This window comes from Sorex fumeus, unplaced genomic scaffold, assembly GCF_029834395.1.
Source record: "Sorex fumeus unplaced genomic scaffold, SorFum_2.1 ptg000002l, whole genome shotgun sequence".
Taxonomy (NCBI): domain Eukaryota; kingdom Metazoa; phylum Chordata; class Mammalia; order Eulipotyphla; family Soricidae; genus Sorex; species Sorex fumeus.
Genome location: NW_026606059.1, coordinates 22,239,797 through 22,254,485, shown reverse-complemented (window position 1 = coordinate 22,254,485; position 14,689 = coordinate 22,239,797). Strand labels below are relative to the sequence as shown.

At 38.0% G+C, this 14,689-nt stretch overlaps 1 pseudogene; it reads left to right on the top strand.

Annotated features, from left to right (window-relative positions):
* The first annotated feature begins 510 nt into the window (after positions 1 to 510).
* The window catches only part of LOC130021949 (polyadenylate-binding protein 2-like), a 79,098-nt pseudogene continuing 64,919 nt past the window's right edge, over positions 511 to 14,689 (top strand).

Here is a 14,689-nt window from a genome sequence, read left to right as displayed (position 1 = left end):
TGAGCAAAAACATTGAGTAGGTACACATAAAATTTCTTCTCATTTATTTGAGGCACAAACATATGGGCTATAGCTTTTTTTTAAAAAAAATATATTTATTGAATCACTGTGAGAACAGTTACAAAGCTTTCAGGTTTAAGTATTGGTCATACAATGATCAAACACCCATCCCTTCACCAGTGCACGTTTTCCACCACAAAGAATCCCAATATACCCCCCATCTTCTCTTCCCTCTGCCTGTGAGGCAGATGACTTCCACGTAACTCTCTCTCTACTTTGATTACATTCATTATTTTGACAAAAGGTGCACCATTATTATTTGGAATTTTCCTCCAACAATCAGACTTGCTGAAAAGTCATCGTGAACTAATTTGTTTTCTATTGCTGGTTATGAAGAGCATATGGTGTGGCCGCGTGACTTTGGAGTTCTGATATTTTACTAAATAAGTAAGGAGGGATTTCTGTCAAAAGTTGCTGGGTTCCGAATTGGGTCCATGTGCCTCTGAAGCCATGGCCGTGCCAGAGATCCGCTCTTGGTGAGCGATTCATGGTCTGGGCAGGGCAGGAAGGATGGGCTGTTTCTACCCTCCATCCCATGAGGCCGCAGTTGCCCCATCATCGCCAGCTCATACCTGTTTTGTCCAAAAGGCTGTGAGGTGGTGGCCACCATGCAGCCCGGGAGTGGGGGTAGGTAATGGGCTATAGCTTTTTTTAAAAAAAAATAATTAACATTTTTACTGAAAATCAATTTAGACAGAGGGAATGTTATTTTAAATATAAACCATATTTATAATGCTTATGATCACTGTAGCACTGTCCTCCAGTTGATCATCTATTTGCTTGAGTGAGCCCAGTAACGTATCCATTGTAAGACTTGTTGTTACTATGTTTAGCTTGTCGAATATGTCACGCGTATGCCGGGTGGGTGAGATACTATCAGCAGCTTGCTGGGCTCTCTGAGAGGGGCAGAGGAACCAAACTTGGGTCGGCTAGGCCAGCTGCGTGCAAGGCAAATGCCCTACCGCTCTTGCTCCAGCCCATTTATGATCATTATAACCATATTTATAATGCTTATAAATCGCTGAAGCAATAGCATAGTCAGGAGAGCATTTGCCTTGCATGTGACTGACCTAGGTTCGATTCTTCCGTCCCTCTAGGAGAGCCCGGCAAGCTACTGAGAGTATTCAGTCCCCCACAGCAGAGCCTGGCAAACTCCCTGTGGTGTATTCGATATGCCAAAAGCAGTAACAACAAGTCTCACAATGGAGACGTTACTGGCGCCCACTCGAGCAAAATCAATGAACAAGCGGAGGACAATGCTACAGAGCTATAATGCTTATGATAAAACACATTTCCTATATAATTTCCTATATAATTTTCTTTCTTTTTTTTCTTTTTTTTGGGGGGGATCACACCCTGCAATGCACAGGGTTTACAATGCACAGGCTCTGTACTCAGGAATTACTCCTGGAGGCTCTGGGAACCATATGGGATGCTGGGAATCAAACCCGGGTTGGTCGAGCTCAAGACAAATGCAATCTCTGCCTTGCTATTGCTCTAGCCCCTACCTATATAAATTTCAAATATTAAGTCATGAAATATTCATAGATTCACTTATATACTACATGCAATGCAAGCTTACTTTTTACTATTACCTTATAACACTCTTTTTCACTTAGTAATGTAGGTTTTCATGGTTTTGTAATATTTAAACTTGTAATTCATCATAATTTATTGTGTTTCTTCTTTTTCATCAAGTGTTTCCTCTTAATCATAAATTAATAGTTGTTCACAAGTAACAGCAATATAAAGAAAACATGTAGAACTCAAGCTAAGTGCTTAATGTCTTCAGTTTATTCACTTATTTTTAAAATTACAGATACATATTTATTGCTGAAATTTTAATGTACACTAAACCATGTATAAAATTTCAATCACACTCAATTTTATTCTCTAGATTAGTTACACACTTTAGCTTTATTTATTTATTTTTATTGAATCACTTCAATTTATTTTTTAAAATAAGAGCTATGATGTAAATAATTTGAAAATGTTTGTCATACATAAAATAAAAGGTAAAGGTAAAGACCCTCCGGTTGTTCATCGATTTGCTCGAGTGGGCCCAGTAACGTCTCCATTGGAGACTTTGTTGTTACTGTGTTTGGCATATCCAATACATCACGGGGAGCTTGCCAGGCTCTGCCATGCGGGTGAGATACTCTCGGTAGCTTGCCCGGCTCTCCGAGAGGGGCGGAGGAATCGAACTCGGGTCGGCCATGTTGGCTGTGTGCAAGGCAAATGCCCTACCGCTGTGCTATCACTCTAGCCTTATACATAAAATAAAATAGAAATATGTATGTGATTCAAATTTGAAAAAAATATTAAATGCTAAATTGATTCTGACAATCACTTCCTAAGTTACAGAAAAAGCAAATATTTATATTAAACAATGATTTATCAATATGGAAACATTTTAACATAGAGATTTTAGATTTTAAGTAAATTTTAAGCATCCCTAATATTTTCATTAAAATTATGGTAGATCTGTCCACCTAATGTATTTTACCAATTATCATAGGTTTTAATTAGGATAGTGTAATTAAAAACATAAGTCAACTAGGAGGATACCTTTAGCATTTGTATTATTTAATATTTGGGAACTTCTCTATTCTGATTGCAAATATTTAAATTAAGGATTTTAATTTGGGGAAATTTTAGTATTAAAATATATTTTATTAAAATCTATTTACTAAGATTTTAACTAAGATATATATTTAGTGATATTTAATAAAAATTAGTAATATTAAATTAAAAATTTGTTTAAAAATGTCATTCTTTTCATTTCTTCCTCTCATTTGAATCCTGCCTTTTTCTTAGTCTCAGAAATACAAACAGAAACACTGATCTTAAAGGAAGTGGAAAAGATGATCCTGACAGAGATAAATATCTCATGAAAGCTGAATATACATTTTTCTACAGAGAATATGGAAATGCCTCAGGATAGACCATGTGCTGGGATGCAAACATTTTCCCAAAAATTCAAGAACATAGAAACCACACCAAACATCTTCTCAGACCATGGTGTTTGCTTGGAAATTAATCGCAACCAGAAAATGGGAAAAAGCTCAAATGCTTGGAAACTAAACAACTTACTAATAACCAGTGGTTATTAGAGAAATCAAAGAACAAGTAGAAATGTTCTGGAAATAAATAACTGTGAAGACGTGGATAGACAGAGCATATGGGATGCAGCAAAAGTAGTTTGAGAGGGAAGTTCATAGCATTTCAAACTCACACAGAAAAACAAATAAATAAAGCTGATTTATTTAATGCAAATAAACAAGCACAACTTAAGCTACCAGAGAAAGACTAATAAAAGAAGGTAAAGGTAAAGGCCCTCCCGTTGTTCCTCCATTTGCTCGAGCGGGCCCAGTAACGTCTCTATTGGAGACTTTGTTGTTACTGTGTCTGGCATATCGAATACTCTCGGTAGCTTGCCGGGCTCTCCGAGAGGGGCAGAGGAATCGAACTCGGGTCGGCCATGTTGGCCACGTGTAAGGTGGACACCCTACCCGCTGTGCTATCGCTCCAGGGGGCTAATAAAGTTAGAGCAGAAAATAAAAACTCTCCCAAAACTGACAAAACCAAGTGCTGCATTTTCTGGCTAAAAAGAAAGAAAGAAAGAAAGAAAACTAAAACATTAAATAAATCAATAAAATATCACTATCACTTGTATCACTTGTCATCCCGTTGCTCATTGATTTGGTCGATTGGGCACCAGTAACATCTCCATACGACCTTGTTGTGTGCTAATGTAGCCCAGTGGCATCTGCTCATTCCAGGAACAATAAGTCTTGTTCAGGGTCTTAACGAAGAAGTCCGACCATCTCGCAGGTGGGCAGCCAGGAGTTCTTTTGAAATCCTATGGAATCCAGTCAGTAATGGCTCTAGTCCAGCTGTTGTCTCCAAATCATATTACGTGTACGACCCATCTGGTTTTCTTTTTCTTTTCTTTTCTTTTCTTTTCTTTTCTTTTCTTTTCTTTTCTTTTCTTTTCTTTTCTTATCTTATTGAATGATCATGAGATAGTTACAAGATTTCATGTTTGGGTTACAATCACAGAATGATCAAACACCCATCCCTCCACTAGTCCACATTCCCCACCACCAACATCCCCCGTATACTCCCCTTTTCCCACCCTCCCCCTGCCTCCATAGCAGACAATATTCCCCATACTCTCTCTGTGGGCTGAAGCGATAGCATAGCGGGTAGGGCATTTGCCTTGCAAACAGCCAACATGGCCAACCCAAGTTGGATTCCTCCATCCCTCTAGGAGAGCCCGGCAAGCTACTGAGAGTATCTCGCCCACACAGCAATGCCTGGCAAGCTACCTGTGACATATTCGATATACCAAACACAGTAACAACAAGTCTCAAAATAAAGAAGTTACTGGGCCCACTCAAGCAAATCGATGAACAATGGGAGGACAGTGACAGTGACAGTGACTCTCTCTTTACTTTTGGACATTATGATTTGCAATGCAAATACTGAGAGGTTATCATGTTTGGTCCTTTATCTACTTTCAGCTCACATCTCTCATCCGGGATGATTCTTCCAGCCATCATTTTCTTATTGATCCCTTCTCTATTCCAGCTGCCTTCTCCCCTTTGCCCATGAGGCAGGCTTTCATCTATGGAGCAATGTTCCTGTCCCAGGTATCTACTATCCTTAAGTATCAGCCTCATGTTATGTTGTTTTATACTCCACAAATGAGTGCAGTCCTTCTATGTCTGTCCCTCTCTTTCTGACTCGTTTCATTTAGCATGATACTCTCCATGTCTAACAATTTATAAGCAAATTTCATTGACTCCATCTCCCCTAACAGCTGCATCATATTCCATTGTGTAGATGTACCAAAATTTCCTTAACCAGTCATCTGTTCTAGGGCACTTGGGTTGTTTCCAGATTTTGGCTATTGTGAATAGTGCTGCAATGAGCTTATAGGTACAGATGTCATTTCTACTGTGCGTTTTTGCATCCTCGGGATATATTCCCAAAAGTGGTAATGCGGGGTCTTATGGAAGCTTAATTTCTAGTTTTTGAAGGACTGTCCACATTGTTTTCCAGAAAGGCTGGACTAGTGGGCATTCGCACCAACAGTGAAAGAGCATCCCTTTTTCCCCATATCCACACCAGCACTGGTTGCTTTTGTTCTTTTGGATGTGTGCCAGCCTCTGTGGTGTGAGATGATATCTCATTGTTGTTTTGATTTTCATCTCCCTGATGACTAGCGATGTGGAGCATTTTTTCATGTGCCTTTTGGCCATTTGTATTTCTTTTTAGAGAAAGCTTCTGCTCATTTCTTCTCCTCATTTTCTGATGGGGTTGGAGGTTTTTTTCTTGTACAATTCTACTAGTGTCTTGTGTATGCTGGATATTAATCTCTTATTAGATGGCTATTGATTTTCAATGCCTTGGCAAACAAAACAGCGTCCCCGATTCTCAATTGACTATGGAGGTCAGAACTCCGAATTCGTTCTCTGACTTGAATGAAGCGTGATACTCCAAGCATACTCTTTCGATTCCTCTTTGGGAGACCAATATAGCGTTCTCATCCTGTTTGCGTAAGGTCTAGGTCTCTGAGGTGTATGTTAGTGCAGGAAGAACAGTGGAGTCAAAAAGATGTGCCCAGAGCCGGAAGTTCTTCGTCCTCTTAACAACTTCTTTAATGCTCTTGAAGGCATTCCATGCCACTGTCTTCCTCCTGCACAGTTCTGGCCCCAGGTCATTCCTTATGTTGGTTCTCAACCCAGGTACACATAGCTTCTGCATTTGCAGATGTTCTTACCATTGAGAGCAACTAGAATGCCAGGGGCTAGTTCGCTTTTCTTGAACATTGTCTTGGTGAGATTCAGCTGCAGTCTGACTTTTCCACACTCATGGTCAAAGTCGGCCAGCATTTGTACCACTTGGCTAATGTTTGGTGTTATTAGAACGATGTCATCAGTGAAGCGGAGGTGGTGTAGTTGCCGACTGTCTATTTTCACTCCCATTTCTTCCCATTCCAGTCATCACATGACATTCTCGAGGATGGCACTGAAGATTTTCGGTGAAATGGTATCACCCTGCCGGACCCCTCTCTTTATTTCGATGATCACTTCCTTGTAGAATGGTGAGATAAAATATAAATACTATATATTTTATATTAAATATATAATAAAATATAAATAAAATATACTTATATTTATAAAATATATAATATGTTTGCAAAGAGCGATAGCACAGCATTTGCCTTGCATGTGGCTGACATGGCCAACCCAAGTTTGATTCCTCTGACCCTCTCGAAGAGCTAGGCAAGCTACCGAGAGTATATTGGCCGCACGGCAAAGCCTGGCAAGCTACCCGTGATGTATTCGGTATGCCAAACTCAGAAACAAGTCTCACAATGTTACTGGACCTGTTCCAGCAGACCGATAAACAACAGGAGGACAGTGACAGTGACAGTGATAATATATTTATATATCTAATTTATTAAATATTTAATTTATGTATTTAAATATATTTATAAAATTGAAATAAATAAATGAAAATAAACAAGATCTACAAACAATTAGATTGACTCACAAAGGGAGAGAGCAAACTAATGAAACAAAACAAGAATGCAATGGGTGACATTAAAGCAGACACCAAAGAATTCACAGAATTACTGTGAAAAGCTTTATGCAACAAAACTTGAGAACCTAGAGAAAAGAATAAATTCTTGAATTCTTATAACCTTAAAAGACTAAACCAAGAGAAAACAGAGCACCTGTACTGGTGAATTAGTAGCTAGGAAATAAAAATGACAAACAAAATATTCCCTTCAAAAAAACCCAAGCCTGGATGAATTAACTAGTAAGCTTTTCTAAACCTTTCAAGGTGTAATTCCAATCCTTCACAGACTCTTTCAGAAAGTCAAAGAAACAGCATCCTTCCAAACAACTTCTATGAGGCAAACATTACACTGATACCAAAAACAGACAGACATATCATTGAAAAAGAAAATTATAGACCAATATCGATGATAAACAAAGATTCTCAGCTTAATAATAGTGAATCAAATCTAACGTTACATCAAAAGATCATACACCATGATCAAGTAGGATTTATTCCAGGATGCAAGCGTGGTTTAATATATACAAGGTAACCAACATAATTCAAAATTATCAACATAAGGAAAATTAAACCTTATGACCATATTAATTATGCATAGAAAACACTTAACAAGATATCATGTGTCTTTATAATAAAATATTTCAGTAACATGGGCATAGAAGCAACTTTCCTTTATTTATTTAAAGCCACTTACCATAAATACATAACTAACAGAATATTCAAGGGTAAAAGACCGAAAGCTTTCTGTCTAACACCAGATATGTGAATAGGTTGGTCACTATTATTCAATAAAGTATTACAAATTATTGCTACAGAAATTAGATGTTATTTGTAATCTCTCAATTGTCCTGTATTCAGCAATTTATTTGGGCTCCTTTAAGATGACAACCTGGATGAAAAACAACAACAACAACAACAACAACAATATCAACAGCAACAGATAAGCCTTGTAGAATTAAAGGTATAGGTATGAGATATTTTGGAAAATTATTACTTCCAACATATTCTATTCATTAAAACATATCACAGTTATAGCCAAAAACCTAAGAAAAGAGTTAATATAGCCAACCGTTTTGTGACTAAAAAATATTTAAAATCAGGGAGCAATTTTTGAATATCAACTTTACACAATATATAACACAATTTTTAAAGAAATACATCCATATTCTTTTGCTTTCATGTGTTAGTTGAGTGGTGTTGAGAAAAATTACTTAATCCTATTCTAACTTTCCTAATTCTCAACTAAAATAAAAGAGTCTAATCACTTAATCATCACTTAATCACTTAATCCCCGTTATTCATCGATTTATTCGAGCGGGTGCCAGTAATGTCTCCATTCATCCCGGTTGAGTGCTAGCGTAGCCCAATGGTATCTGTTCGTTCTAGGAACATGTAGAGCCTCAAACCGATCATTTAGGGTCTTGACGAAGAAGTCTGACCATCTTATAGGTGGGCGTCCACGTGATCTTTTGATGTCCCATGGAATCCAATCAGTAATGGCTCTAGTCCAGCGGTTGTCTGTAAACCTCATTACGTGTCCAGCCCATCTGATTTTTGATGTCTTGGCAAATGAGACAGCGTCCCTGATTCTTGAGCGTTGACGAAGATCAGAACTCTGGATTCTATCTCTCATTTGAGTGAATCGTGATATTCCAAGCATAGTTCTTTCTATTCCTCTTTGAGAGACCCGAATAGCGTTCTCATCCTGTTTTCGTAGGGTCCAGGTCTCTGAGGCATATGTTAATGCAGGAAGAATAGTGGAATCAAAGAGATGTGCTCGTAGCTGGAGGTTCTTTGTCCTTTTAGTTATTTCTTCAATGCTCTTGAAGGCATTCCAAGCCGCTCTCTTCCTCCTGCGCAACTCAGGTGCCAGGTCATTCATCATGTTGATTTCTCGACCTAGGTATATATAACTGTTGCATTCGGAGATGGTGGTTCCGTTGAGAGCGAATGGAGCATCAGGAACAAGGCTGTTTCTCATAAACATTGTCTTCGTATGATTCAGCTGTAGTCCGACCTTTCCACATTCACGGTCAAAGTCGTTCAGCATTTGTGTCGCTTGGCTGATGTTTGGTGTTATTAGAACAATGTCATCAGCAAAGCGGAGGTGGTGTAGTTGCTCTCTTCCTCCTGCGCAACTCAGGTGCCAGGTCATTCATCATGTTGATTTCTCGACCTAGGTATATATAACTGTTGCATTCGGAGATCTTCACTCCCATGTTTTCCCATTCCAGTCGTCGCATGATGTTCTTGAGGGTGGCACTGAAGAGTTTTGGTGAAATAGTATCACCATGCCGAACCCATCTCTTGATATGGATGATTACTTCTTTGTAGAATGGTGAGATCTTGGTACTGAATCCGCAATAGAGCTCACGAAGGATCCTGATGTATTGAGTTTGTACGCCCTGATTGGCTAGGGCTTCCATGACCGCTTCTGTCTCAACAGAATCAAAGGCCTTCTTTAAATCAATGAACGTTAGACAGAGTGGCATCTTGAACTCCCAAGATACCTCAATGAGCTTGGTTATTGTGTGGATATGGTCGATGGTATTGAATCCTTTTCAGAATCCAGCTTCTTCACATGGTTGTCCTTCATCTAGTGTTCTGCTAATCCTATTCAGGATGACTCGAGTGAATAGTTTGTAGATGACAGACAATAGGCAGATTGGGCGATAGTTGCCAATGTCGTGGATGTCTCCTTTCCTGTATAGTAGTACAGTCCTGCTGGTTTTCCACTGGGATGGAACCTTGCATTCAGACAGGTAGCGTGTGAAGAGTCGAGCCAATGTATTGATGAGTACTGATGGTAAGTTCTTCAGGTGTTTAGGTCTGATCTTGTCTGGGCCAGGTGCTCTTTGTTTCTTTACCGACGAGATGGCATGTTGGATTTCGGAAGGGAGAACATTGGGAATGACATATCCATCATGTGGTATGTGGTATGTGGGCAAGTGGATGTGGCTATTAAAGAGATCTGAGTAGAAGTCATGAATAATCTTCTCCATTGCCCTTCTGGAAGATGTGATAGATCCATCATGATGTCGGAGGGCAGTCATCTTGGTTTTGTAGTTGGTGAAGGACAGGCGGGCATTACGAATGTTTTTCCCAGCTTCTGCTGCATCTACCAGTACTGCTGCTCTCCTGTTTTTGAGGTCATCCTTGATGGCTTCTCTGCACTGTTTTGCCAGTTCGGATGTTCACTTGTGGTTGCCTGAGGCATGTGCCAAGCCACGTTGGCGAATAAGTTCAAGAGTGTTCGAAGAAAGACGGTTTTTTGTGGTTATCTCTCTCTTGGCATTTCTTGCACAATCATGGAGGTGCTGAATCATTCGATCGTATTCCTCATCAATGTTGTCAATGACGGCATCTTCCCATGTTGCCGCAACAGAGCCAAAGAGCTCCCAGTTGGTGGTTGTTCTGGGAGTCCTCTTCTTAAACCTTGCATTCTTTTCTCCTCGTTCTGTGAGGTAGAATTTTGCACGAAGAAGACGGTGGTCTGATCCCGTTTGGAATTTTGGGACAACAGCAACATCGGTTAGGCAAAACCGCCGATTGAATATGATGTGGTCTATTTCATTGTGGAACCGTCCATCGGGAGACTTCCATGTCCAACGTTTAGATTCAGCCTTTTGGAATTGTGAGTTACCATGGAAGGTTTTGGTTGACATGATGAACTCAGACAGTCTGTCACCCTGTTCGTTCCATTCCAGGCCATGGGTTCCGATGTGGAGTTCATCGACTGATCTTCTTGGTCCTATCTTGGCATTAAAATCACCGACAATGATCTTGTAGAAGGTGTGATCTTCTTTATAGAACTTCTCCAGCTCCATGTAGAATTTCTCAGTTTCTCTTTCACCATAACTGGATGTTGGTGCATAGACATAGAGTCTAATAACAATGTTAATTTCACAATGTCATTATAATCAATGATGTGATGTATGTATGTTAAATACGTTACAAATGCATTATGTATTTTATTAAATGCAAATCATTATAAGAACATAATGAACAATTCCCATGACTCTATAAGAAATTTTAATATAACAGATTTATAGAAATCACTGATTTCAGAAAATAATCTGGGCAAGTAGGATTTACAGAAATCAAAAAGTTTTATTTTCAGTCCTTAAAAAGGCCTCCTTATTTAACAAATTCCCTCTACAATTTTTATAATATCAAGACTGGTAGGATTCAAAATTGCAACACGGCATTGGCAGAAAAATAGCTGCTTAAAATATTTGCCTATTTATTGTGTGGCCAGCATAATTGCTAAGTATTGAATCCAAGCAAAAATCTATTTTAGATGGATATCTATAAATAGAAGAACTAAAAAGACTTAAAAAATCTTTAGACTGCTGTAATATAGCACATCAAAAATTATATTAGAACTTTTTCATAAAAGAACTACCTTTTAATAAACTTTACAAAGGATCTAAATTTTTTTCTTATCAGACATATATCAGATAGTACGGCCTAATAACGCCAATATATAAGGATAAGTTACTAATATATAAGTAGCATTTTGATTTCATGATTTTACTGTTTTATTCCCCCAACCTAGAAGCCAAACCTCTGTTTATCTTTGCCCAGGAGAATAAAATCTGATTAAAATCAGAAGCTGCTTTTAAAGTGAGTTCCTATCTATTTTGGGCACCTTTACTAAGACTTGTGCTCATTGCTCTGAATAGGAAGAAAAGAAAATTATAGAAAGGAAGAAAAATTTTTGTTAAAATTGGGAAGCAGATTTTGTGGGACCATATCACTTTTTCAATGAACTCAGTAGCAGTCTAAGAGGAGACCTAAATTATTGTGGTTTTGCATTTGGGGATCCAGAGTTTTAGCACAGTTATGGCAATTAATATGCAATATACACAAAGAATAATACTGCACTAATAAAAGAGAACTCTCCATGAGGGAAAGGGGACTAGGTTAGTTATCTGAAAAAAAGACAGTATTGAGAGAGATGAAATGTCTCAGATAGATGAAGTGTCTATGTTGTTTGTAACTCCCTCTCAAGAGAGGACTTGTAATTAGGAAGATTGAAATAGCAAGTGTAGGTTAACATTCTCAGCTTTTCCAGGAGTAGGTCGGTTTCAGAAAGGGATTGATGTTATTGTTGGTATCTAAATAAATAATATTGCTGAATTTGGATTATATGATTTATATGAATGATATTATATGAATTATCATTCATATTATACTGTGGTGTATTTGATATGCCAAAAACAGTACAACAAGTCTCACAATGGAGACATTACTGGTGCCCACTCGAGCAAATAGATGAACAACGGGACAACAGTGCTACAGTGCTGTAAGAATTATATTAATATCAATTATATTAATATATTAATTATATTGTTTCTGAGCAGCAATATTCAGAATCTACTCAGATGTTATTCCCTCTCCCTCATCTATTATGCCTTAGAATAGTTTCTTTGGTTTTTGAACAAAAGAAAACCACTAAATCTTTGATAATTTATTGGAGGTTTTTGAAGTCTGTCAGAATGAAATAAGTTTATACTGATAGGAGCAGGGTAATTCTAAAGTATTGTGTATATAATATCAGTTGACTACCATATGATAAAACAAACATATAATCTAAGGTATTTTGTCACAATAAAACAAATATATAATAATAAGATCATAATCTAAGATATTGTTATCATATGAAGCATTGAAAATGTCACCATATATAATATATAGACCAATTATCTTTTGAAAGTCAAAGACAGATATTGAAGAAGTTAAGTTACTAACTCAAGGGCACACATAATATGGTTAAGTTAAAATTTGAAACCATATTTTAAAAATATTATATTTTTACTTCATAATATTACATTTTCTAAAAATTATTAGTTACAATAGCTGTGATAAAAGTTTATTACTGACATCTTGTAAAGAGATAACTAAACAGGGCTTTATATTTTAACATTGTTCTAAGTAAGAAAAATTTTTTGACTATGTGTGCAATAAGAAAATAAGAAATTTTCTATTATATTTTTCCCTCTTCATCCTTATTTGTACATAACACTAAATGTTGACAGTTAATATGTGTATACAACTAAATGTTAAGACATAGAAGACATAGCCACCTTTCTGGTAGACTAAACACTGGTAGACTATTAAGAAATGTATAATACGCTTTTTAAAATTTTATTTCATTTTGTTTATTTTGCTTTTGGGGCCACATCTGGCAGTATTCAGGGTTTATTTCTCTCTCTCCTTAAGGATCAGTCTTAGCAAAACTTGGGATACCGTATGTGGTGCCAGATATTAAATTCATGTTGGCCCCATGCAAGGCAAGTGTCTTCCCCTCTGTACTCTCTTTGGTCCTACAAAAAATTTGAATTTAAATATTAATCTAAAGTTTGTTATTTGGGCTGGAGTGATAGCACAGCGGGTAGGGCGTTCGCCTTACAAGCGGCCAACATGGCCGACCCGAGCTCGATTCCTCCGCCCCTCTCAGAGAGCCCGGCAAGCTACCCAGAGTATTCGATATGCCAGACACAGTAAAAACAAAGTCTCCAATGGAGACGTTACTGGGCCCGCTCGAGCAAATCGATGATCATCAGGAGGGCCTTATACAATAAGTCCAATAAAATTAAAGTTGTGAATAAAATATGATAAAATATATTGATTTAGGTTAGCATACAACTATGAAAATCAATGCATGTAATCTTTTTTTTTAAATTTTTTTAAATTTTTTTTTTTTACAGTTGTAGATTTACAATTTTTTGTGCTTGGGTTTCAATTATACAATGATCAGATACCCATCCCTCCACTAGTGCCCGTTTTTCACCACCATGGATAATATCCCTCCCACCCCCATCCCCCCATCCCCCCCTGCCTCTGTGGCAGGGCAATCCCCTGTGTTCTCTCTCTCCGTTTGGGTGTTGTGGTCTGCAAAAGAGGCATTGAGTGGCAAACATGTTCAGTCCATAGTCTACTTTCGACATGCATCTCCCTTCCTGGGAGGATCCTCCAAACATCCTTTATTTGGTGCTCCCTTCTCTATCTGAACTGCCCTTTCCTCTAGGATACCCGGCTGGCCTCTAAGTTATGGAGTAATCATCCTGGTACTGATCTCAGCTATTCTTGGGTATTAATCTCATACTTTGTTACTTTATATCCCCCAGATGAATGCAATCTTTCTATGTCTATCCCTCTCTTTCTGACTCATTTCGCTTAGCATGATACTTTCCATGTTGTACCACTTGTATGTAAATTTCATGACTTCATCTTTTCTAACAGCTACATAGTACTCCATTGTGTAGATGTACCAAAGTTTATGTAACCAGTCATCTGTCCTTGGGCATTCAGGTTTCTTCCAGTTTCTGGCTATTGTAAAGAGTGCTGCAATGAACAAACAAGTGCAGATGTCACTTCGACTATACATTTTTGCCTGTCTGGGATATATTCCCAGGAGTGGTATTGCTGGGTCAAATGGGAGCTCAATTTCTAATTTTTTGAGAATCCTCCATACTGTTGTCCAGAAGGGCTGAACCAGTGGACATTCCCACCAACAGTGAAGGAGTGTCCCTTTCTCGCCACATCCACGCCAGCATCGGTTTCTTTTGTTCTTTTAAATGTGGGCCAGTCTCTGAGGTGTGAGATGGTATCTCATTGTGGTTTTGATCTGCATCTCTCTGATGATTAATGATGTAGAGCATTTTCTCATGTGCTTTTTTGCCATTCGGATTTCTTCTTTGAGAAAGTTTCTGTTCATTTCATTGCCCCATTTTTGGATGGGGTTGGATGTTTTCTTCTTGTGGAGTTTAACCAGTATTTTGTATATCCTGGATATCAACCCCTTGTCAGATGTGTATTCGGCGAATATCCTTTCCCATTCTGTAGATATTCTTTGTATTTTGGTCACTGTTTCTTTGGAGGTGCAGAAGCTTCTTAGTTTAAGATAGTCCCATTTATCTATCTCTGTTTTCACTTGCTTGGCCAGTGGTGTAGCATCTTTGAAGATACCATTAGCTTCAATATCATGGAGGGTTTTGCCAACTTTATCTTCAATGTACCTTATGGTTTC